The sequence below is a fragment of the Brachyhypopomus gauderio genome, chromosome 14 (assembly GCF_052324685.1).
Source record: "Brachyhypopomus gauderio isolate BG-103 chromosome 14, BGAUD_0.2, whole genome shotgun sequence".
In the NCBI taxonomy this organism is placed as follows: domain Eukaryota; kingdom Metazoa; phylum Chordata; class Actinopteri; order Gymnotiformes; family Hypopomidae; genus Brachyhypopomus; species Brachyhypopomus gauderio.
Window position 1 is genome coordinate 14,421,820 of NC_135224.1, and position 13,439 is coordinate 14,435,258.

General features: G+C 42.7%; 1 long non-coding RNA gene across 1 annotated transcript; it reads left to right on the forward strand.

Moving 5' to 3' along the window:
• The first annotated feature begins 9,533 nt into the window (after positions 1-9,533).
• Positions 9,534-11,123, forward strand: LOC143475657 (uncharacterized). Its single transcript, XR_013121077.1, has 4 exons — positions 9,534-9,895; positions 10,157-10,278; positions 10,660-10,966; positions 11,050-11,123. It is a non-coding gene; the product is annotated as an uncharacterized LOC143475657 (long non-coding RNA).
• The last annotated feature ends 2,316 nt before the right edge of the window (positions 11,124-13,439 follow it).

Here is a 13,439-nt window from a genome sequence, read left to right on the forward strand (position 1 = left end):
AACAGACTGAAGGGTTAAAGAACACATGTCTGAAAAAAGAAAAAGAACTTCACCGAATGTGAAGTGGAGACGCTGCTTAGTGAGGAAGATATACGGAAGAAATATTTGTTTGGCACGCTGTCCTCGGGCATAACGGCCAAGAGCAAAAGGTCGGAGTGGGACAGTGTGTATGAAGCTGTAAATGCTGTGGTCAGACATCAAGGTGGACGTAAAGCAGAGGCTGACTACACATCACCAGAGTGTGACCCAAACAGGCGGGGGTGCAGGAAATCTCGACATTACTCCATTTGACCGGAGAGTTGCCGGTATTATGGGTGACACAGACCTCACTGGCGTGGTGGATCCGAGTGTGGGGGATTCGGATTGGACACAAAGTAAGTATTTATTTCTATAAGTCAGTGTTGATTGGATGTGTCATAATATGTTGTTTTCGTACTAGTGACATAAGAATAAAGTCTCACCCATTTTTGTTTTACACATTTTATTTCCCTTTCAGGGACTGAAACCAGAGAGGACACGTGGTCTCAGCCTGCTGCCACAGACTTGGGAAGTTCCTCCAGCGTCCCTGGTACATCTGGTGTCACGGAGACCTCCAGCACGCCTCACCTGCCAGCAGCTGATGTCTGTCCAACCGGCTGTGTCCTGATGACGGCTGTCCTGCAGTCACAGGAGGAGATTGTGAGGGGAATTGGTAAAATTACTACACACCTAAAAAATATCAGTGATGCGCTCACAAGCATCAGCATCTCAATAAATTCATTGGTTAATAAATGAATACTGTCTCTTACCTTTTTATATTGTAGCTATGATTTGTTGCCTTGCTTGTATGGCACCTGGGTTAGGCTGCACATTAATTTGACATTTCGTACATCTGACTTTTTGTGTGAAACATAGCTTACGCAATATTTTTGTGCGTATGCACCGTTTGTACATGAGGCCCCAGTAGCTATTTTATGATAAAAACTATTGGCACTTTGATCGCTCAACTTCACATTGTTTCTAAACAGAATCATCTGGGTTGTGCATGAAAACACTTAATTGTTGTTGGGTGAAGGGTCCCTGGCGCTGTGATTACTGCAATGTGCTGTACTAACTGAAAAAGAAGAAAAAGTCACTTACTGTGGCAGCCTAACCAGTAGTGTTCTACTCTGTTTAGACTTTGTGAAGAGGAGTAAAGCAATTTTGGCAGGCCTAGAAGATTTAAAGGAAAAATCTTTAAAATATTCACTTTGAGTATATAAAACATCTTTGTTACATTTACTGGTAGATGGATCATAACACCAGGTACTAATGATCCTGTAAAAAAGGTGATTTACAAAAATTTAGTAGCTAATTAGAATGTAAATAATAATGTTTGTGTTTTGCAGAATATTGGTTGATGAAGCCAATTACCTGGTTTGGGATAACATTTAGCAATCCTAATTCGTGTGTTGTTGTCTGTATCCATAATCGGGATGCACGCAAACCTTTACCACTAATTCAGTGTCTTTGATTTGTTTAACTTACTGAAACAATCTTGCAAAAGAAGATCGTACAACTTAACACACAATCATCTCCCCAAACTCACTCACAAGTTGAAATGTCCTCAGACTAGCCAGAGCAATTGCGATGGCAACCTATATAGCAGAAAAAATAAAGAAAAAACCTTGTGCTGCTACTAGAATCTTGCTCCTGCTATCAAAATCCTGTGGTACGTGCAGTTCTGTTATGGTGAAAAAAATCCTTACGGACAATGTAGTCAAATTACCTTTCATCAAAATCCATGCTCTGCTAACTGATGTGTTTTTGATGCAATCACAGGGCTGGTACTATGCCCCTACCCTATTGGAGTACTCCTTGATGCAGGGGCTGGTGATGGGGCGTGGCAAGTAAAACATTTAGTTATACCAGTAAAAATAAATAAATAAAAATCTTAACAAAATTATTTATGTGTAACTAAATATATAAAAAAATAATCGAATTAATTACAAGCTTTGTAATTTTTGTTTTCAGAACACTGGAAATTCTGACCAAAATTTTGTCATTTTGGGAGCTTTGCTCAGGATATTGGAAGAATAAGAAGAACTGAAGTAAATCAGTGTAACGTTTCTCGCGCTGCGTAGCGAGGAGACGGACACAAATGCTGAGAGGAGCGAGATTTATTAAAGGAAATACCATACTCATCGTCGCTTAGCCAGTCCGGGTCGATAACGGGAGGGCAGTCAGAGTAACAGGCGAATACGGGCATGACAATGACAAGGGATACGAGAACAGACAAGGAATCAAAAACCAACAACACGCCACGGTCAGGTACACAGATCAACAGCAGACTGTCAAACAACCAAATCAAACAAAATACCAGACAAAGGACAAGGGAGACTCAGGGGCTTAAATACAATGACATTAAACAAGGGGCAGGTGACGGTAATAACAAGGGGCGTGGGAACTAACGAGGTAATCACAGAGACAAACGAGCGGGGCGGGGTAAACAGGTACGGAACACAGACACGAGGGGTTCGGAGTGACAGCTAACAGAGGGGGGCACGGTCATACGTGACAATCAGAAGATGTTTTTTAATACCATTTAAGATGGTAGACTTTTTCTTTAATTTCCCAGGCCTCTGCCACAGCCATAAAGTCCTCTACACAGGCATCTCCATAGTGCCTAGAAGTGGTCTTCTGCATGCTCAAAGCAAATGACTGGATCTTCCATTCATCATCTATAATATAAGCTGTCACACCAAGATCATTCTTGTTGCTAATAGAGGTCCAGTGATCGCCACTTCCCTTTCCTCATCATACAGCTGCTGGATTTTCTTCGACATTGTCTTTCTGGATGGCAGTTCGTAACTAGCATCAGCTGACGCAATTTGCAGCACTTCTTGTAAAGCCTGGATTATACTTTCGTGAGTGACCGTAGCGCGAAACTTCTGTGACCACAGAGAGCGGTCTACAGTCCACAGCAATCCATCTCGCCACTGAATTGGTCAATTTGTCTGACGTGGACTTTGACATTTTGTTTCTTAATTTGAACTCCTACATGTGGTCGAGTGTTGACTGGCGACACTACTCGTACTAGGAATACATTTAGCAGCTAAGTTATCATTACTGACCTGCGCGTTAGCCCCAACATGTTTTGCGTTGAGGTGGTAACGAAGGGTGGAAGTGAACTCCTTCCTGCATAAAGTGCTAATAACACAATTTTTGTTTGTACTTCCATCTGGAAGTTTCTTATATTTAAATTTCCCATCCACCAGCTTCGGTCATCTCCATCATGCTCATCTTATTGTGCGTCCATATAATCTGTAGGCCTGGAACTCGTGCACTGAGAAACATTCCACGGTGCAAAAGTGTCTCATGCGTTAAATGTGTTAAAATGCGTTAATTTTTTTAGTTCGTTAATTTCCCTGTAATTAATTAATCGAAATTAACGCGTTAAAGTCCCACCACTAATAATTATATATAGGTCTATGTGTGTGAAAATAAGAAAATAATACTGCGCTAACGTTAACAAAGTGATGGGTTAAAGAACACAACTTACACAACTTACGTTCGCCACCCCCAAAATGAATAGGTGAATAGGTAGAGTGTAGAATTCTGAACTTTGATTATATATTCTAATACACTTGGACGTTATGTTAAACCATGAAGAGCAAAAAGGGTAGTTATTTAGCTGTGAAATCCCAGTCTCGAGTTTATGGAAACAAAAAGATAACAGTGACCAAGATACAGGTAGAAGTAGTATAAACAGGCAAGGAGAAACACAGAAACGAGGAACAGGGAACCGGAGTGACAGCTAAAAGAGGGGGGCATAGCCCTATGTGACAGTACCCCCCCTCTAAGCGTGCCACTCCAGGGCACGCAAAGGCAGACAGGACAGGGGAACAGACTAGGACAAGACTGAACCACTGGGCATGGCGAGGGACAGGGAACACAGGACAGGACACAACAGGACAGACCGGCGGGACAAAGCCGGGCAAAACAGGGCATGGAGACTGTGGCATGGTAGGGAGAGGAGACGTAGAGACTGGCCTGGAACACAATGAGGACATGACACAGGACCAGAGACAAGGGGAGACCGGACAGGACCAGGGCGAGGCAACGGAGCAGGGCTGGATGGGACAGGACCGGGGTTAGACACGGGAGCGGGGCCAGGGAATGGGGCTGAAGCAAACACAGAGGTAAATATACTATGGACAACAGAGATCGGGACAGGAACAACGTGGGTGACAACTTGGGGAACAGACATGGGGACAGGAACAGAGATAACACTACTAGACACTGACAAGGGAACAGGGATACAGACTCGGGCAGACACTACTACGGGAACAGGGACCAGCACAAAACCAGGGATAGGACAAGGGATCAAATGGGAACATGGGCATAAAGACAGAACAATCATCATGAGAAGCAGATATTTTGAGTCCACACATACATTGCTTCCTAAGAGTCACAAGCTGCATGCAAACACAACACATACCAGTGCCTATGAAGTCTTGGCACGTAACACGCCCCCCCTAAAAAAGAAAAAGAGAAACATGGAGCACAGAAACAAACAAACAAGAGGAAGCATCATAGATCACCCTGCCACCTTAGTGTGACAAGGCATCAGCTACTTTGTTGTCCACACCCTTCTTGTGTCTCATCTCAAGGTTGTATTCCTGCATAATCAAAAACCACCTCATCAATCGTTGGTTCTGATTATACATGCTGGAAAGGAACACCAAAAGCTTATGGTCCGTGTAAACCACCACTGGCGATGCACTTGAACATACATGCATGGGCAACATGGTGACTTGGTGGTTAGCACGTTTGCTTTTCAGCACTGGGGTCTTGGGTTCAAGTCCCTATCTGAGTGGAGTTTCCATGTTCTCCCCGTGTCTGCGTGGGTTTCCTCTGGGGTCTCCGGTTTCCTCCCACAGTCCAAAAGACATGGAGGTTAGGTAAATTGGCCCTCCCTGATTCCTTGACAAATTCTTCCTGAGTGTGTCTGTTGTCTGAGTGTCTGTGCATGAATGTGTTTGTATGCCCAGTGGTGGATGATCCTCTGTCACTAGGGTATCCTCTCTCCCCTCCTTGCACCCCATTCAGTCCCCCAGGGGGCTGTGGATCCCGATTGAGAGTACGCTGTGCGCAATTGGCTGCCGCTTCTCACCGGTGTGTGAATGGTAGTTGTACCTGTGTTAAAATTCTAAAGCTACCTTGAGTACCTAGAAAGGCGCTATATAAGTTCAACATTCATTCATACATAAACCTCGAAATGCCGGAGGGCTAACAACAGAGCCAGTGCTTCCAGTTTAATTGTGGAGTACTGAGTCTGACACTCACTGAACTTTTGAGAATAATAATAAACAGGGTGGTCAAGTCCCTTGTCCTCCTGTAGTAGGACAGCTCCAGCATCCACTCCACTGACGTCAACCTTTAGCTTAAACGGTTTTGTAAAGTCAGGAGCCTTCAGAACAGGAGCAGAACATAAACTTTTCACATCAAACGCCACCTGAGCATCAGGAGGACAACAGAACATCACTTTAGGAATTAACAAACAGTTGAGCAACAGTTGAGAAGTTCTTGCAGCAACAGTTGAGAAGTTCTTGCAGAACCCCCTGTAATATCCCATCATGCCTAAGAAACTCTGCAGCTCTCGGCGGGTAGTCGAAAGTAAAGATCGCCTTTACTTTCTGAGCAAGTGGACACACATGGCCTTGGCTACCTTGCAGGCCTAAGTATGTATCGGTTGCCCGTGCAAAATCACATTTCGCCAGATTTACTCTCAGGGTGGCACGCGCCAATCTTGTAAACACTTCTTGTAAACACAGCGATTAAGTCGGCTCTCTGTCCTTCCCTCAGATCATGCAACATAGACGGCTTACCTTGCTCCAGTGCTTCCAATTACCGTAAATTCACAAGACGCACACCCATATTGGCTGTCGATTTGTCTGTGTCCGATAACAACTCCTCGTGGTCCCTCTCAACAGTAGCCACTACGGCTACCTCCTTCACCACCTTAGGTGTTCTGGGGATCACAACCGGTTCTACCACCGCACCACGAAATGGTTTAAGCATGTTAACATGACAAACGCAAAATCGTTGTTTTCTATCGGGCATATCTATCTATCTGTCAGTTTCACCCAATCGCTTCTTACTCTGGTAGGGACCCACAAAACGGGAGGACAAGCTTGCACCTTTAACAGGTAACAACACCAACACTTGCGTACCTACTGATAATTCCCAAAATACAGCCTTCTTGTTATACTGGGACTTCATCGCCACTTGAGACTTAGCCAACATTTCCGCTGCAAATGTACAGGCTTTATGCCATCTTTCATGGAACGTGCTGGCATAATCCAACACATTAATCTGTGAACTCTGCATTTTCGACAACAAAGCATCTCTTAAAAGTTTTAAAGGACCCCTAAAGACATGTCTGAACACCAACTGTGCCAGACTAAACCGCAACAACTCTTGTACGGCTTCTTGAGATGCAAAAAGCACAAACGGCACACCCTCATCCCAGTCTTTTCCGCTATTCAGACAGCATGCGTTTCAGTGACTGGTGAAACTGCTCCAATGCCCCCTGTGACTGTGGATGATATGTCCTATGCTGGACTCCCAGGTCCAGAATCACTCTTGATCACCATTGATCAGTTGTTGAAACAGGCATGGGTCATATCGGGAGGGCAGTCCATACATGACAAGTAGATAGACAAAGAACAAAGCAAGGCAGGGTAACACAGAACAGGCAGGCACACACACTAGAAGAATAATACTCATGACTATGACAAGACAACAGAGATCGCAAAACAACTGACAAGGCAGTAGGGAAACACAAGGACTATAAATGTACAATGCTAACAAGACACAGGTGGAACCACTGACGACACAGGCATGGCACACGGAGGGAAACCATAGAAACAGTTTATGAGGTGGGATAAACAGGCAAGGAGGAACAAAGACATGAGGAACAGGGAACCGAAGTGACAGCTAGAAGAGGGGGGCATAGCCCTACTTGACAGACACTTGTTTTGGGTACGTTTACCTTCAAAACTGGCAGGAGCCCTTCTTCAGTGCTACTCACCTCTGTGTCAAAAGACAATCAATTCAAAGCAACAGTGGTTTTGTAGCTCAGATTTGCCTGGAATAAAAGCATTCCTTGTCTTCAAAACCTTTTTTTTTTACCCATTTGACATTTTAACCTAATATTAAAATGTATAACACTGCTTTGTAATAGGGTAAGCTTCAAAGAATGTACTGTTTGTAACTTTTATGAGTCAAAAATAAAAGAATGAATTTAACACATTAATGTTTAGTTGCTATGGTACCTAATGAGAACTGCCTGGAAAAAGCAACTCATTTCATCTGAGTGGCAGAGTGATAGCAGTTTTCATCCCAAAGGAAACAAACTCCAAGGACATCAGCCAGTTCTGTAACATCGCCCTACTGAACATGGAAGGAAGAATCTTCTTCTCAGTACTAGCCAGAAGAATGACCAGCTACCTGCTTAAGAATGGCTATATTGACACAAGCTGGGATGGGAAAACAATCATGAAACAGCTCTGTGACGGCCTGGCAAGGATCGACCAATGCCAACTCCCTGGGAAGTATAAGGTCTGGTGCTACCAATTTACTCTCTACCGGAGGGTAATGTAGCCCCTGCAAATGAGCGAGATCCCCTTATCAACCGTGAGTAAGATGGATGTGAAAGCCAACTCATTCATTCGAAAGTAGTTGGAGCTGCATCTGAAGCTGGCCTCTATGGAAGAAACATGTTACAGCTACCACTGAAGTGTCTACAGCTGGGCTACATGCAAGAGAAGGACAGGTTGGTCCTCGAGCTTAGGTAGTCCACAGACAGGTCAGTCAGGAACGCTAACACTGGGATGCTGACTGGCCGGGAGTCAAATGCCCAGACAAAGTTTGACCAAGCTATCAGTCACCTGCAACATCAGGAGATCGTTGGCAGAGTCCAGGTTGGCCTGGGTTGGGGAGATGTACCACGCTTCTGGTCCAAGGCTAACCACAAGGAAAGGAAGGAAATGGTGGTGGTGGAGGTGACCAAGTCGGCAAGCTGGACAACCTGTGAGGGAGTAAAAACAGGAGCATCAGTAGATCAGACGTGTGGAAGGTCCCACAGGCAAGACTCAGCTTCCTTATTCACTCAACATATGACACACTTCCCTGCCCTCGGAACCTCCACCAGTGGTTCAGGAAAGAGGAATATTGTGTGCTCTGCAGTGCTCCCAACATAAGCCTCCAGCACATCCTGTCAAGCTGTAAGATCGCACTCTCACAGGGCCGCTATAGACGGCGCCATGAACAAGTCCTTTACAAGCACTTTATTACATAGCCAAACAAACAAAAAATATCCTGAGTAAATAGATGTTTACTTTAAAAGTTTTTGTTGGAGGAGGTGTAAAGTTAAGACTTCAAAGACACAATTACCTTAAAAAACTGGTTAGTTTAGTTTTACTTGTTCAACTTCAAAATATATTTATAAATGGATAGCCCCCGGGATACATTTGACTATGGCTGCTGGTGTCTCTACAGGGGTGGCTACATTCACATGTCAGAGCTGTGAATCTCCTATATCCAGGGCTCTTTTAACAGGTCGCTCAGCTGGTGTATCACTGAGTGGGGCAAACTTGTTTGACACATAAACCTGAGCCGAACGGTGCCAGACTCGATCGAACTGATAAAACAGCAATAGTAACTAAAATAATTAGTCATTAAAACGAGGCATGAAAAAGAACATCTCTGAACACACAACATGTCGAACCTTGAGGCAGATGGGCTACAGCAGCAGAACGCATTTGGGCATGCGCGATTTCAAAATAAGTGCGGATAGCGCGATTGAAAAAAAAGATTCCTAAAAAAAATACACTTTTCAAAACAGCTCGCGAGTCAGAAATAGATAGCCCATGGGCCGCTATTTGAGTATGGGGGGTGTACGGCCTCCAATACAGAGTCCCCTTGTCCTGGGAATGACATATACAAGTCCTGCACAGTGGTCAGAGGGATTTTAAGCCATTCTTCTTGCAGGCCACTACGTGATGATGGTGGAGGGAAATGTTTCCTGACTCGCTCCTCCAAAACACCCCAAAGTAGCTCAATAATATTTAGATCTGGTGATTGTACAGGCCATGGGAGATGTTCAACTTTCATGTTCATCAAACCAATCTTTCACCAGTCTTGGTATGTATTGGTGCATTGTCATCCTGATACACAGCACTGCCTTCAGGATACAATGTTTGAATAATTGGATGCACATGGCCAGGGCTTAATTTGAGCTGGATCCTGCCGGAACAGGATCCGGGAACTGTTTAATTTTGAAGCGTGCATTCCGGTAACTGTGTGCCTCGATCCGGTAACATTTAATGTTGTCCGCTGGGTTGCCAACTCTCACACATTGCGTGAGTTACTAGTTCGCTAGCTCTGGCGCCAATCACCGGCGATATGACACTCAATCTGTGTCCATTTTACTATTTTACGTTTGCCAACGCCACCCCCCCCTACGGTGGCCGATAAGGGCAAAACAAGTTTACATTTTAGGAAACAAATTTACAAAAATACAAAAAACGAATTTACAAGTATCGAAACACTTTTACCAGCTACCGAAACACTTTTACCAGTAGGCTACCGAAACAAATTTACAAACGGCGAATCTGACGGAAAGGGTAGGTACAAAACAAAGGAAGTGCTTGTTGCTGACCATTGTGTCAATCAAACTTGTTCGCGGGGATAGAGTGAGTGGAGTTAGCGGTCAAGTCAAGATTAGCAATGTTTTGTCCATTTTGCGGCACCCATTTTAGCCAGTTGGCAAGTTTTTGTTTTTCATGTGGGAAGTCTTTGGAGTTTTTAAAAGAGCAGTCAGAAACCAATGCTACGTCGATGTCTAAACCACTTGGAAATGTTAATGACAGTAAGTGTAACGCTAGCTAGCTAGTAATGTAAACGCTAGTAATGTAAGGATAGAATTGTAAACGCTAGCTAGCTAGCTGTCTTTATCAGAGATGTTTTTATGCTATGCACTCATTTATTTGATTAGAAAAGGGCTGCCAAAATATGAAGCCAGCTTGGCATAACAATCGGGACAAGAATGACAGAAAAAAATAATATTTTGTGGGAGAGCAGGAATGACGGATGTCCAGTTGAAAATGGTGATTAGGTCTGTTTGTTCCAGCTGAACAGCCTTGCCCATCTTACAAACATTTCATGGAGTACAGAAACAGCAAATCAAAAGAAAGACAGGCCTTTAGCTGTGGGCCAAAGAGACGATCAAAACAAGAAAGGAGACAAGTTCAGGTAAGTTGCTCAACATGGATAGCTGCAAGAGAATGTGTTTACAGTTAGGTCAGGTTTTATCGGTAGACGAATTTGATTAAAAATGGTAAAAAAACCCCAGGCCCGTCGGCGGGCCTGGAATCGATCATAGTGTGTATAATCTATATGACTATTTTAAGCATCCAAGGTAAAAATAGAAAATAGACAGCTTCTCTATTTTTCATTGCTTTGGGCCATTTTAGCATTAGTTACAGTAAAAAAAAAAAATAACAACCACAGATTAGCTTACAAGGACAGATTTCATTATATAATATTCATTACAGTATGAACGTTTGTATTGCTATTTAAATAGCTGTTGCATATAAAATGTACAGTAATCATATTCTTTGTTTATTTTGCTAGATAAACATTGGATTGATGGTACCACATGGATGTGACTTAAAACCTGTGAGAGGAAAAACACTCCCCTTACTTACTGACCCAGAGATAGAAGCACGTGATTTGCTGAAACAAGCTGTTCAGAAAATGAGGGTGTTTTACAAGGACATGGAAGAAGGACCATATGTCCTTTTGTATCCAGACTGCTCTGAGGTGGTCTATGTGCCTGGGACTGAAAGGTCATTCACATTGGCTGGATATAAAAAGGAAATTGGAAAGACGTATTGCAGGATCACTTTGTTTGTGTGCCTGCAAAAACATTTTGGAGAAGGTCTGTGGATCTGATATAGTACTTTTATATAATTACGGTTACATACATAATTGTGATTTTAATTTTGTTTCATGTATCTGCAGTCAATGTTAACTCAGAATCAGACTCTGATTCTGAAATTGTCATCACAACTAGGAGCAGAGCTGAATTCAGTGAGGTTGACACTGTGGTGAGTTAACATTTAAGCAAATTAGGAAAAAATATACTTAATCCTGAACACTGAATCTGAACTACAGTGTGCATCTCTATGGTCAGTAGTCAGAGTGAGGATATGAGTGGAGGAGTGAGGTGGCTTTAATGAACTGGCTGGTCAGTATATGTGTCGTAAGAGAAGCACAGTACATACTACCTAATGTTTTTGTGAATTGTTTGTTTTTAACCTCAGGTTTTTAAACCCCAGAACCAAAGTACACCAAACAACAGACCCGAAGATGAAGTGTAAGTACTAACATGTAAACGTAAGTCCTTTGTCAAATATAGTATGTGTTGAGGTCACATGTTTGGAGCAGACCCTTAAATTTATGTTGAGACCAGTTTTTCCTCTGACTAAGCAGTGCAAAATTTATGTGAAATATAACAATCAAGATTACCCTGTTGCACTAAACTAGTACTTTTAACATATTTCAGAGGTGCAGTAGGACATTCCTCTACAGTAAATCATGAACAGGTATTAAAGCAGGCTTTAGTTCAATTTCTTTGCTTTCAGTTTTGTGTTGTGTTGGACATTTAGGTTCCTTTGTCAATTTATTTTTCAGATAGTAATATCTGATTCAGAGGACAATCTGGTCAAGTCAACTTGCTACAGGTAAGGAAAAAAAAATTTTGATAACTCATTTTGTAAATCACTTAAAGTAGTGTAATTTTTTATTTTTTTTGTAAAATGGCCATTTCTCTACAGTAAATACACAGACCTTTATGCACCATGTGTGGAAGAGGATGAAGAGCCTGTCCCTGTAGATTTTAAGACTATTCCAGACTTGACCATGTAAGCTGACAGTTGCCGGTTGTGACAACACAATTTTTCTCTTTACATTTACAGCTTTAAGATTTAATTTCTGGCAATATATGAAAGCAGCCTTATACTACAGGCTTATGTAGCGTTGTGTAAAATAGCAAATTGTGTACTGTCTGAAATCTTTACCAATGTAGGTCACTTTTGTGTAATTACAGAGAGGAAGTAAAAATTACACTACCTGATATCATCACAAACCTGTCGCATCCAATTGATCATGGAAGAGTCAGCCGGTTCAACATTTCACGGTCAAATGTCTGGGATGGAGCAGTCCGAGGTTTCAAGCGTGCAACCTATTCAGAAAGCTGTGACATGCTGGTCAGATTTACTGATGATGCTGGTGTTTTTGAAGATGGAATCGATGCAGGTGGTCCAAGACGAGAGTTTCTAACTCTACTAATGAACAATCTGAAAGATCGGCCTATTTTTGATGGACCAGCAGGACAACGTTTTTTGGTCTACAATGCAAATGGTATGCATGGGGGGGGGGGTTAGAAATCACTGCCATCTTCTGGTGAAATATAACATGCTGTGGTCAACAGAGGCTGTGGGCCGGAAAATTTGAACGCGGGCCCGCATTTTGCACTAGAGGCTGTGGGCCAGTAAAAATATGAACGGGCGGGCTATATAGATGTTTATGTAGTGTATCTGAATATAGAAATATTAATAATTTTCATTCACAGCTGTCAGGGAGGATGAGTACTACATGGCAGGAAAGATGATTGCAGTTTCAGTGGTGCATGGCGGTCCAGGCCCACATTTCCTATCGGAAGAGCTTGTACTTTACCTTGCAGGGCAGAGTTCATTCAAAGGAACAGTTGATTTAATAACTGATGAAGGAATAGGGGAAGCTTTGCGAGAGGTAAGAAAACAAAGCCTATGTTAGGGCAGATGCTCTCATTCATCTCAACTTATGATCTTCAGTCATGTTAGAGGCATGCGAGTAGTGTTAGGAGCCTTGCCCAAGTATTATTGGTATAGTGTAGAACAAACCCAGATGGAGTTTGAACCCCATACACTTTGCCTGACCAAACATTGAACAACGTGTAATTGAATGAACCAGTTTTAGTTTCTCAATCAGTAGAGTAAATGCAACTGAAGGGATGCTCATTTCACTACTGAAAACACAACTAATTTAACTTCCTGTTGGAAATAATCAGAAAATTATAGTTTTAAGAGAAAGATAAGGAGTGACCTTTTTGTTTTAGTTACCTTTTCTCCTGTTTCTCAATGAGCCCACTCTACCCCAAAGCATGGAATATATAAGTGGTATTCTCAGCACAGTTGTAACACTGGTGTTTGTGCATGTATTTTCTTTTTTTGTGTTGTAGATTGAGAGTGCTGCTTCAGTGGATGCGCTGCGAGAAAGTATGCTAAGGCATAGTACAATGCTACAGACAGCTGGTTGTCTGAGACATGTGAATACTCTTGAAGAAAAGGGAACAATTGTGTCAGACTATC